Source organism: Ammospiza nelsoni, chromosome 3, assembly GCF_027579445.1.
Source record: "Ammospiza nelsoni isolate bAmmNel1 chromosome 3, bAmmNel1.pri, whole genome shotgun sequence".
NCBI classification, from domain to species: domain Eukaryota; kingdom Metazoa; phylum Chordata; class Aves; order Passeriformes; family Passerellidae; genus Ammospiza; species Ammospiza nelsoni.
This window is the reverse complement of record NC_080635.1, coordinates 20726781-20739929: the sequence shown is the minus strand read 5'-3', so window position 1 is coordinate 20739929 and position 13149 is coordinate 20726781. Positions and strand designations below refer to the sequence as shown.

The window sequence follows — 13149 nt, the reverse complement described above, 5'->3', positions numbered from 1 at the left end:
TCAATTTTAAAAATAGGATTTTCTGTATTTCTGGTTTTAAGTTTTTTGTATAACTCAATCCTATTCTTATGTGTTTTTTACCTTATCAGGCTGCTAAATTTTGACTTTATGATGAACATAATAAAAAAAGTCTTTGTTAAGAATATATCTCATAATTTCCTACCAGTAAAAAAATTTGTTTTCATCATTTTTACCTGTTTTATCATGAACTGAATTGTGATTTCTTATTGACACATGAAACCTAAAATAATTAAGTTTTTCTTATTAGTCCAGAATCACAGTATGCTATTTCCACTACAGTGGTAATGATCCTTTTTTTTTTCCAAACTGTCATTAATAAATAAACTACTTATTAAATGTGGTTTTCCATTATAAACATGTTTACCTATGCAGATTATTATTCTATATCCTTGTAGTTCCTTTTTCTGTATTAACAACCTTCACTATAATTGAACAGGTTCTTACTTCTGCTCTTTGTCATATTTTCAAGGCCAACATTTGTAGTGAGGGCCATCCCCTGCCAAGTGCTGACAAATGACCTTTAAAGTCAATGACAGAGAAAAGCACTGAATACATTCATGGCACTTTGCAGAAATGGGGATGAAGAGCCCACTTGTGTTGAAATATGTGGTTGCATGATTCCTGTCATTGATATTTTCAGCCTTTCAAGAAATTTTGAAGTTGGTTTTTGTCTTACAATGTGATGAGAGTCAGGAGTATGACAGTCTGAATCCAGAGATCCAGTATCAAGCTAGCATGCAGACCTGTGTTGTTTTCAGTATCTGCTGACAGAGCAAGCTGAGGTGATGCTGAGGTGATTCTGTGAGTGGGAGCAGGTGCATCAGCACCTGCAAGTCCACAGTGGGACGGGGAGCAGAAGCCAGAGGTAACTGAAATACGGAGCAGAAGTTGTGTCCTGTGAAGTACTGAGTTCAGGAGAAGAGCCCTGTGGAAACTGTGTTCCAAGTGCCACAGCTGAAAAGGCCTTCTGCTATTACATTTTCTCCTGTCACTTAGGAGAGGATTGGAGAATCAGCAGAGCAACAGAGTTTTCCCCTTTATAGTTTTTTACTGTATAGCAAACAGTACTGGTGATGTAAAAGAGTTTTAATTCTCTTTTCTCTTTTCTTTTGTTTCTAAACAGATAAACACATTTACTTTTTGTCACACAAAATAAATGTACAATTAGTCCAGGAAGCCAAATTTCTTTTGATCTGCAGAAACTTGAAAGCTTTGTCACACAATTGAAGAACATACTTGTACATTGTTCATAGTGGGATGTTATACATGCATCGCTTAAGCTTATCATTGCTCTGGCTGGTAGACTGAGTCACAGCCTTTCTTCTAAAGCTGCACCTCCTGCTCTGTGATAAATCATGCTGAGAGTAGATGAGCTAATGCTGCTCCTCCATTCTCTGGGAGCTTCTGTTCTGTCTGAATGCTTTAACTATTGAGACCTTAGAAAATTAATCATGCTGTTATGTGTGTATGTCTAGTCTTGACTTTTGTATAGCATCTTCTTTCTCTTGGCCCCCAATTAGAAGACCTGACTGAATCAGACTTAAGGCTTTCCTGCCAAGCATCCTATTTTTGACAGTGGCCAACAGCACGGCCTAGGGTAGAGGAATAAGATGGAGCAATGGGGCAATATAATTACTGTCAAGAATACTCTCTCAGTTTCCAGGGAACAGTAGTTGAAGGACTTGTAGTTCTTAGCTGTGCAACTTTCTATTTTTGTAATATTTAGCTGCTTTTTTTTTGCCTCCATATTCCTTCAATTCCTGCCTCTCCTAATACCAAGAGAAGGAATAACCTAGACAGGGAGAGTGGGTTAAGAAATCTGGCACTAACACTAGCTCTCAAGTTGTGCTTCCTTGGAAGATCAGGTTCACTCATTCTGCTTGCAGTGTTGTTTTGCTCATGTATGTTCATTTCACAGCTTTGCTGTCTCTGATATTCTGCCACAGGAGAATATGCAACTGTGAAGTGCTTTATTCTGTCTCCACAATTTCATCTGGTTCTGGGGATTGCCTCTGCCACTCTGAGCAACACTTAAGTCCATCACTTTTCAGCCCTCTTTAGCAAGGTGACAGTTTTTCCTGATGTCCTTGGGCAGTTTGTGAACAGATACTGCTCATAAGATCCTGGTAATTTAGACCTGCAAGGGAAGAACAAAGTCCATGTGTAATACTAGGCCCTTTTCATTGTAGAAGTTTTAGAAACCATGGCATTCCTTTTAGCCGCAAGACACGAGTTCTCTTTTTGGATCACAGTAGTTTGGTTTTCAGTGCCTGCGTGAGTGTGTCACCATCAGTGTGTTGAGTCAGGGGTAGTATGTGGCTGATACTGGCCCACATTTATTGCCATTGAAATAATGCTTTGTAAAGAATTACTTGTAAGGATATGATAGCTGATGCTGTAAAATAAGAAAGTATTTTGAATGGAACTAGTATTGACCGAGATGATCCTTTCCAGGGAGATATAAATATGTGAGAAAGTACCCCTTTAATAGTTTAGCACTATATAAAACATTAAAAAAAAGCCCCAAACTCCGACCTTAAGAATAATGTTCTGTGAGGAAGAAGGAAATGTTTGCTATGAGTTACTTCCAAGGGAGTAACAGTGAAAAGTTCTAATATCAGCAATGAGAACCAAAATTTTCCATTTTTACTCTCTCTGTATACCTCCACAAGCAATTCCATTTTAGCTTAAGGGGAACCATTCAGCAAACTTCTCTGGATTTTCTGTTAGGGATTTTGAATATAAAGGAAGTAAAAACCTCCTTTGTTTTTAAGAACAGTTTCATTTTGATTTTCTGTATTTTTTGTAGAACTCAAAATATCACTTTTATCAATTGTTTCCATATTTTTTTAGCATTTGTCAGTTCCTAGAGTAAAATATTTTAAATTCAAATTCTGTTCAATGCCAAAGTAGTCATATATTGAATTTTTCCTGTCAACAGAGATGGCATTATGCTGACTGCCTTTGTCCTCTTTTCACATTACTGGAAATCAGGAGTTAATTCTGCTGAAGTTACTGCACTTATTCAGGTCTAAATGTCTCATGTTCTAAGTGAGAAAGAAAAAAGGCCACAAAACCCTTCATGGAGCAGGTTAATGAATATTCAGGAGACACAACTGATTAATATGCCTCTAACCTAATGTGCTGTCCTGTAAGAACTTGAAAAACAATTGGTCTGAAATGACACTGTTTGACATCCACTCTGTCTCTGGACAGCTGGCAGTTTTATTCTTATAAGGGTGAGGACTCAGTGGATAAAGCCCTAGCCTTTGATCTCCAGATCCACAGTTTAAGAGACAAGGCTGCAAGTTTGGTCATTTGAGCTTAGTCCCGAGTGAACAGTCCACATCACAAAATGATTATACATAATTTGTTACTATTGGCAGTGTCTGTTCAGGAAAGGCCAAGGACTGAGCTAGCATGAAGAATGAATTAGCTCTTACCTTTTACATTTTATTTCCTCCCTCTTTACTGTTGTAATTTTATTATCCTGTCTCTAAAACATTCAGGGGATGAAATTATCATTCATTATAAGTACTAATACATCTTGAAGATGAACTAAAATAGTCAATTTTTTTTTTATTCTAGGTGCCCCAATCAATGAACATCTCTACCTATCCATGGGTGTTTAATATCCACTCATCATTTCTCTGCCAAGTAGTCAGATGTTTCTGAGTACTTTCCAAAGCTTATACCATGAAAAATCCTATTTAAATTAAAGAGGATGAGCTTTCTTAGTTCTCCGGCAGGCTTGCAGCTACATTTAAATTGGAGTTGTATGTGAGGCACTTCATGCTGCAGTATTCTGTTTTTATAAAGTATGATTTCCAAAGGGTTCACAATTTGCATTATATCCTTCTGACAGTACTTGTGACAGGTATGTTCAATTAGCAAGCTTTCCTCATGTATTCACTTCCCATTGGAAGCCAGATGTATCAGTCTATTCACAGGCATTCACTCCAGGAAAATCATTCCAATCTTGTACCTCATGGGGCACTGTCCACACCATCTCAGTTCACTTGGAAGGGATCTCAGTTCGTGTTGCTTAACATTTCTCTCAGAAAAAGGACAAAGTAAGGTAAACTGAAAGAAGACAGAAACTGAGCTGTTTGTGATTCTGAAAGAAAGACATTGTACCTGAATGCCAGCTCAAAATTCCAAAAATGACCTTTAAGTGATTTGCACAATCAAAAATCTCTTGTTCTCTTAGAATCTGAGTCCAGCTCTTGCCCTTTGGGATAACTAATCTTGAGAACACAGAACTGTAATTCTGCTACTCAACACACTATCATGGTGATGTAAAAAAGAGGGAAAGAGCTGAAAGCCAAAACACACCTTCAGAATCTATTTGGTGCTCCCACAGCCAAAATAATTTAGTGGCAAACTTTTAAGCTTCCATAGATTTTCCAGTTTTGCTCATATTCTTTTCAATCAGACATTTTTGTTCTCCAGGAAATAGTGGTTATCTCTCTAGGGAGGACAAGTACAGTCAAAGCCAAAACTAAGATTGTAAGTGTGGTAATTTTCTTGCCCAGAAATGGGTAACTGTGGTTAGAGGATGGAAGAAGTGCTGTCTGCTGATGCCATAACCTATTTCCTATGCAAAATGCATGGATGTGAACTATTTCAGATGTATTTCTTCCCAGTGTCAGTGAAAAGTACTTCCCTCCCATTCACTCTTCTCTGAAGTCTCAGCCTAGCACAAGTGGTAAGTGAAAATATTTCCAACAGAACTCAATAATTTCTCCTTTTGTCTCACTACCTAGAAAACAAGATACTCGCTTCCTATTCCTTAAAGATAGTCCGTGAATGAACTTTCAAACATTATCTGTGACGGTATTGTAAACTCTATTTTTCCTAAAGGCTTCCTGCTATAAAATAATTTCAGGTTTTTTTTGTAACTGGTTAACTGTTCAAAGAAATGAGAGTTTACACAAAAAATTAATCTCTCGTTAGAAAGAGCTTAATACACGATAAAATGTAAAGTTTGAGTGTTGTTTTCTGATTGATCCTATGAAAACCTAGTTTTTAAAGATTTGTCCCAGTAGATATGGCAATATTTCTGAGATTCTTCTGAAGAGCTTGTTACTAGCCATATCACACAAAGCTTGATATTTTAGCAAAGTGACATCTCTGTATCTACCGTGTATTATAGCATTGAGCATTTCAGCCTTAGTAATTTAAAAATCCACTAGCTAGAAGGTCCCTGCATTCAAACAGTCTTTTTCGGTATCTGAATTGCATAATCCCTATTTGTGTGGATTTTTTCTAGACAACAAACTTTGTACTCAATTCCTGTGGGTAGGATTAATGGCAGAGTTTAAAGGACAAGCTGTGCGATCTATCAAAAAGTGTACATGCTGAGGTCTTAGAAAAACATGACCACATTTTGTGTATTACTGTCAATTGGGGTGGCAAAAGGGTTGGATTGCTGCAGGGTCAGAAAGCCGGTAAGAATGAGTTATATATTGAATGCTGGCTGTTTGTAGGATATGGTAAAAACTAGTAAAAGCATTTAAGAATCTATACTGCAAGGAAATCACAGTGCAGCACAACATCAGCTAAATAGTTCACAAAGCTACATTCAGAAATTATGGACTCCACTGACATTCTTGAAATAGTTACTGGTGTAAATTTTGTTGATGCATAGTAGTTCATCTGGTATTTAACCAAGTTGGTGTGAGCTATAGTCTTGCTCAGGTAATTTTTTCTCCTGTTATATTAGGAGAAGTACATGCTAAGTAAGAGATAATTGCATAAGAGAGAGGTTAGGAATGGCATGGGAGAAGTCATGAAGATAAAATACCATGCATGTCTCAACAGCAAACCTTCCTGTTGATTAAGAAGTGGCACTGATGGTATCCTTGCTTTAATGAGACTTCAAGATGAGTGATGCACACAGCAGTTCTTTTGTTTTTCAGCTCTTAGGCAACAGAATAGCATAATGGTGAAGTTCTTTCATTGCTTCCACTGTTTATTCAATATTCCATGCTTTTGTTTAGTATCTAATATATACTGTAATTTGGGAATTGTTCTGTCCTGCAAGGGACATCACAAACACTGTACATCTCCCTCTATCTGTTGTTTGCTTTGTTTTCACTTTTTCCATTTCAGCAATCTTTTAATAAAATCCTCATCTTTGGGGTTTTTTTCTGATTATTTCAGTCTTTTCTACTAATTTCTGACTACCTTTAGTAATCAGGCTAACATGCTTCTGTTCCCTGATTATTCTTTCCCTATACAATACTACGACTGTTCATTAAACCTTCACCTCATTGTTTATTGGTCTGATTGCAGGCTGCTTTGTTAAACATTCTGCCACATTCTGAGTTTTTACTCATTGCTTAATCCCATAGATTTACTGTTTAATAAATCTGTCAGCATATATGTCTGTGAGGGAATACTCACATGTAAGCACAATGCAAGAGACATAAGGCACAAGGAAAAGAATGTTACATTGTTTTGGTTGCACCTATGCAGTTTTGAGAAGTAAAACAATTCTCTATTTAGCAATTATGTCCTTGACAAAGGAAATCTCCATATGATTTCCATCTTTACCTGATACAAAGAGCTTCTCCTCTCTTCTGATATGTTGCAGGTAACTTCTGATGTTACAAATTAGAAGAGTCTAAGTGGTATAATTATAAGGATTTTTCTCAATCCAGTTAGAAAAGGAGTGAATTGCAAGTAGATTTTTTGTAGAAAAAAAAATCCAGCATGGAATTATAATTTTAAGGATGTAAGTAATATCACATATGTAGGTATGTGTTTTAAGGCTCTGAAAACTTCTCACAAGATACATTATTGTAGCCTCAATACTGTTTGTGTGTTTACAGGCAGTTATTGAGACACAGAAGAATAAATTCACCTTCAGAGATTATTTTTCAGACTAAGATCTTTAATTCCCACTTACTCAAGGTGGTTATAGAAGCAGCTTTCTTTCAGAGATTCTTATAATTTGTATGTTATCCCATATTCAGCCTAGCACTTCTTAAAGAGAAAATTTAAACAATAAATGAAATTTCCTGTTCCTGTTTTTAAAATAAAGCCATTCAGCAATTAAATTGTGTTTTTCTGCTTGTTTTGAAATCAGAAGTCAAATGAGAAGACAGTAAGAGAACTTTGAATGTGCTGTCCCTGTATTGTGTCTTTATCATAAGTGTATTGTTTCCCATGCCATCACTCACTCATTCGAGTTATTATCCCTGATCTAGTCAAGTCATCAAGAGCCTGCGTTAGAATTAGATTTGACAGAGTAAGCCTCAGTCAGAGAGAGAATCAATGAAAGGTGGATGCATTTTTGGGATGCATCTGCTGGGCTACTGTGTTTTGGATGTTGTGCCACAATATTTCATGCAGTAAACGAAGATTATGTTTCTCTTTTGTCTTGGTGCCTAAATGACCAAGCAGTTGGTACCTGTTTGGGTACTCAATTGCAGTGTTGTTTCCTGCAATTGAACTTAGTGCCTTGCATGTTTAGAGGTTGGTTTTATGGTCTGTGGCCAGGATACTGGACTTGAATATTTCCTTAACACCTCATTGTACAGTCCATAAAATTGCTGCTTGGTTTACTTATACAAGTGCATTTAAACTGTGACTGCACTATTATTTTGATATCAAGCAAACATTTCACAGATGAAAAGGACGGAACCAAGCTTTTCTGAAGGCAGAATAACAATAATTAATGTTTCTATTACACTGTTTAAACAGAATATATATTAAGCAGAAGACAGGTAATTAATCCCACTTGAAAGAAAATACACTACTCATCACTCATTTATGAATTCTTCGGTCTCTTCATAAAAGCAGTATCTCAAATAAAGGTAAAATACCTTAGGTGCAATAACAGGCTAGGTCCTCTGGTTCTTATTTAGATGAAATTCCTGAGAGTATATTTTTCAGGGATTAGAGGATCAGGCCTGAGGAGTAGCATTAGCTCAGTGAGAACTGAACCTACATTTATAAAGCTGGGTGAAATTCTTCCTTTTGTCAGGCATGGTAAAGAAGTTTTATCTCAAACCAGAATGTTAAACCATATTTTTCCAACATCTGCATAAACTTTACAATGTATTTATTAATTGTTAATACAAAACTCTGTTCACATTAGTTAAAGAATTGCAGATTGTTGCTAGTAGAATACATTATATTGAAGCTTAAATATTTTGATGTTTCAAATTTGAATTCATGGACATAGTCTTTTACTTGTTGCTAGAACAGTGTTTACAGATTTTTTATAGATATTCTTTCTAAAACAAATCTCATATAAAGTCTTGGCATTTTATTTTCACTAAATATTAAATATTCTGAAAGTCTGTAAAAAGCTAGTTATTTAGAAATTTAAAATTCCTTCTCTTTTACAGACGTCTTTGCAGCATTATATAAACATTTATTTCCTTGTGAATCATTAATGTTTCAGGGTATTTCTTTTCCCTGCTAGAGAAACTATATCTGGGGATTAACAGGATTGTTCACTGGAATTCATGTGGAAGCATAACTGCAGTAGCTGAGAAATGATCGTGTTTCCTTTTAGTTCTCAGCAAGAGTAATTGAATGTTGAATATCTTACTAAACGCTGGACTGTGACAGTGTGTTAACACTCCAACTATCTCCTAACAGCAGGGCAATTATTTGCTGAGTGGGATTTTTATAAATCCCCTGGCAGTAGTATGTCCTGATAATTATGATGAAGTGCACTGGTCAGTGTTGATTCAGCAATCCCATCTCTAGCAAATATTTCATTCACAGCTCTCCTTCATGCTTTTACTTTTATGGCTTTTAAAGATCTCTTACCTCTCCTCTCAGCTTGCTTAGGTTTTTTTACAAAATACAATGGAGCAAGAAAAGATTTTCAAGTTAAGTGCCTATTTTGTTGAAGCCTTTTCTTTCTCATTTAACTCCTAATTAAAAGACCAGAGTGAGAAAGTAGCACTTTATTTAGGTTCTTACTATGACAACCACTTGCACAAGCTTCCTCCCTCAAAGCCGTTTTTTTCAAGATTAAATGACTGTTAAATTAAACATTTATATTCATGATATATGTTGATTATTTCAGTCATTCAGAGTTGGTATGAAAAAAGTAATTAAAACAGAGCGTGTCTATTATTGCTTAGTTAAGTTACAGTAAAAATATGTAAATATATCAGAATACACTTTCTATTGATTTAATCCTTGAAATTTATCTTCAGCTCAACTTTGTCAATTTTTAATTTTGCGTGTGTATTCTTATTTGCAGTACAATAGCTATGCTGTATCTTAGAACATATTTGGTTTGCAGTTTTTTACATAGACTTCAAAAGCTCAGCCAAGAAGTAGGAAAGAGGACTAATAAATAAATAATTAATAAATTGAAGTTGCAGAATCTAAACTGCTCAGGATTTACTATACCACTTGGGATCACCTCCTTTCCGATGTACTCTCCAGCATAGTTGACACAGCCTTGTTTTTCCCCTTCTACTTGCACCTTTTTCTTTCCTTTCTTTGTTACTTCCTTCTTTCAATTTCTTTTGCTGCTGCCTTAATTCATAGTTAGCTTTCAAGGCAACTCCTTAATAATTTTCTTCTTTTATTCTGGAAAAAAAAAAATTAGAGTTAACTCTTGCTTTCTGTATCAAAATGATAAGCAGGAAAAGACAAAAATGGATCTTCTTTAGCACTGAGTAAATACAGCATTAGTGGTGGAACCAATTCAGACTATGAAATCCCTAAATCTTTTCTTGCTAATGTTTATTAAATCAATATTTGTTTCCTTATGATTTTTTTCTTCCTTTATATTTGAGCATTAATTATAAAGATAAGAAAATGATTGGGAGGAAACTAAATGATAGAACGTTAGAAATGCAGAAGGATTCAAAATATTAATGTAATGCTAAGGATGACTGCGTAACAAATGGTACATTTGCCAGTATGCTTGACCTGACGCAATTAATATTCCAGGTCACGCTTGGGTTTCCATGATGGAAGGTCTGAGGCAGAGAATTCTAGGGGAAAATATATCTATTGTATAACTCATTTCTCTTTCTCACTCTTTTTTTTTTTTCCCTTTTTTTTTTTTTTATTTGCCCTGACAAGTCAGAACCATCACCTTAAAAAAAAAAAAAAATATCTCTGCTTTCACACCTCATTTGCCATATTCACCACTGGGCCACTGTTGACCAGAAGGGCCTAATGTAAGGAGGTCAGTAAGAAGCTATTAGCAGAATCCCCTCCTGAGATTTCTTTGGTCTTATTGAGTTGGAAGTTAGCATGACAGTACTGCAAATAACTCAGCTGTAAGTTTTTTTAACAGTTAGCACAGATTTCCCCATAGTGTTTGTCATTTTAGAAAATTGTTCCTGGAAATGAAGTCCTGAAATCTGGCTTTGACAGAGGCCCTCCTTAGTGTTGAAGAGCATGGGTACAGAAAAATATATTCTTCTCCCTGCAGACCAGAGGTACTTTTTTGTAATCTATGGTAATTTGGAGTGTTACATATTTTCTTATGGACTAAAGGTGCGGAAAATATTGAAATCACAGTATGGAGTAATATCCAAGACAGATACTTTTCTACCATTGAAAACACAGTATTAAGTACAATGGTTTTGTGGTTGAGAGAATATTTTATTAAAGTAGGGAAAGAAAATGAAGTAATGCTTTTAATACATTGTATTTGTCTCAAGAAGATATAGAAATATATTAAGTACCAAAGGCTTTGTTCCCCGTAATTCTTAGATTTCTGTAGACTGCCAGCTCCCTGCAGAGGACAGAATGAATAGGGTATTCATCACCACATTGCACAACACAAAAAATTCCAAAAACAAGACTAAAAGTTGTAGAGAGATTTTTTAGAAATAATGGAAGCAATTTTTCCAGTAATTGATCTAAACTGGAAAGTAGAATCAAACTCATCCTCTTGTCTCTCCTATCATACTTTACCAATTTTAAATCTAGGACTAACCTTAACACAAACCTTGGGGAGTTTAGAATAAATTAGTATTAATTTTATCTGTCTAGATAATAACTCTGTTGATTGCTTTGTTGTGTCTTGTTGAATACATCAACATATATAATTAAAATATAAAGTAATTAACAAGGATTGCTTAAAAAAATCATTATTTAAATATGCACTTTGTAATCAATTTTGACCCATATCTTACAAAGAGTTTCACCTGTAGAAGAAGCAAAAATTTTTAAAGTGTCTGGTTGGCCTCTCTAAACTACAAATCCATTTTCGCTGTTGATATAGTATCTTATGCATTTAACATGAGAGTATGTAAAAAAAGGGGAACAAAAGATGATTCTTTGTTAAGACACCTTTTCAGCAATAATAATTCCAAAGACACTGAATCAATAGATTTCCACATTTATTATGGCTAATTTTGGTTTCATTAATAGTGCTAGAAGCCAGTTTATTAGTGCTCTTGGAAATACTCAGTAGCATTCCACAGTGTTTGAACCCTTTATTGTTGTTATCTTGTTCTATTTCTAGAGTCCCATACCTTCTGGGTGATATTTCTTGGGGGCAATTCTTCTCAGCACAGACTCCTTCTTCTGCTTGTTGCTGCTTCTTAGTCAGGGCTTCTTCCAGGCTCTCTCTCCCTGACTGGCCAACCCACCTCCTTTTATCAGTTATCTTCACTAGCCACAGCTGCAGCCCATCAAGAACAACCAGGGCTTATCAGGGCAAGGCCTATATACAGATATCCAAATACAATACAGATACTTTACTAGGACCTCTACTATATTTCCCCCTTTTCTTTTTCTTACAGGTTTTACATATTCTACTTACAATTATGTACAATACATATATTTTCCTATCTCCCAACTGTACAATACAGCTAGGACTCCTACCACATTTTCCCCCTTTTTACAGAAACATATTTAGATGGCCACAATTCACTACATATATTCTACCACAGCTCTTGGCTGCACAACACATATATTTACCATGACTCAAAGGCCATGTTTCCCCACAGCTTCTTGACTCAAAGGCCAGATTTCTCACAGCTCCTGGCTGTCACAGCTCCTCAGCTCAAAGGCTACATTCCTTCACAGCTCTCAGGCTGCCACAGCTCTTGGCTGTCCTATCTTCTACAGCTCTTCAGGCTACATATCTCTATCACATCGGGGTCACCAGTGGTTATTATCTTATTGTTGCTATCATATTTCTAAAGTCCTGTACCTTCTGGGTGGCTTTCTCACAAGCAGCTCTTCACAGCACTGTTACTCCTGCTTCTCCCTCTGGGCTCCCCCTTACCAGGCAACCCACCCCCTTTTATCCCAGGTATCTTCATTAGCCACAGCTGCCACCCAGTTAAGGACATCACAGCTGCAGTCCATCAAGAACAACTGGGACCTACCGGGGCAAGGCCTATATACAGATATTCAAGTACTACATTTCCCCCTTTCCTTTTACTTACAGATATTTAAGTACAATACAGATATTTTACTAGGACTCAAAGGCCACCTCTACTATACTTTATGAACTACAGTTTTTTATTACTACCAAACATTTAATCAAAGAAGCACAAAATAGAATATACACAGTATTTTAATAGAGATTGCAAAATGCAGTTTCAGAAAGCCATTTTACTCATGGAGACACACTATCTCTCAGTGTGACTAAAAGAAGTAACCTAGAAAGAACATCAATTTAAAGTTATTCTTGCATTTCCCTCTCCAGAGGAAGAACATGTAAATTACTTCAGATACTGTATTTTTAGACTTTGGAGTAACAAACCCAAACCCCAAACCTGTGTTATGTAGATTGAAATAATAGAACAATTAATTTTTTTTCAGTTAAAAAAATTAAATATTTGCTCCTCAATTTGCTCTTCAGCATATTTTAATTTCTTTCTTTTTTTTTTTTTTTTAAGAAAAGGCTTTAAAAATGTGTAAATTTTGGGAAGACTCAGCCCTGATCAGGATTTGTTACCAATCAACAAATCCATTCCTGCCAACTTTAGAGAGATTTAGTGTTTTCTTCCAGATCGCTCTGATTCTCAGTGATGAGCATGGAGATGTTTCTCTTCTGGATAATATTTGAATTTTCAGTACCATTGTCACTTTCTATAAAGTATGTTTCACAGACATACCATGAGAGCAGGGTCTCTCTCCATGGCTGGGAACCTCTGCACGCTCGTGACATGTCTA

General features: G+C 35.9%; 1 protein-coding gene and 1 long non-coding RNA gene across 4 annotated transcripts in view; one reads left to right on the top strand and one right to left on the bottom strand.

Moving 5' to 3' along the window:
- Positions 1 to 13149, top strand: part of SPATA17 (spermatogenesis associated 17) — an 80260-nt gene that overhangs the window by 31338 nt on the left and 35773 nt on the right. The window lies entirely within an intron of this gene.
- LOC132071785 (uncharacterized) lies at positions 9132 to 12230 on the bottom strand. Its single transcript, XR_009418196.1, has 4 exons — positions 12179 to 12230; positions 11496 to 11644; positions 10701 to 10750; positions 9132 to 9588 (listed from the first exon to the last, which is right to left on the bottom strand). It is a non-coding gene; the product is annotated as an uncharacterized LOC132071785 (long non-coding RNA).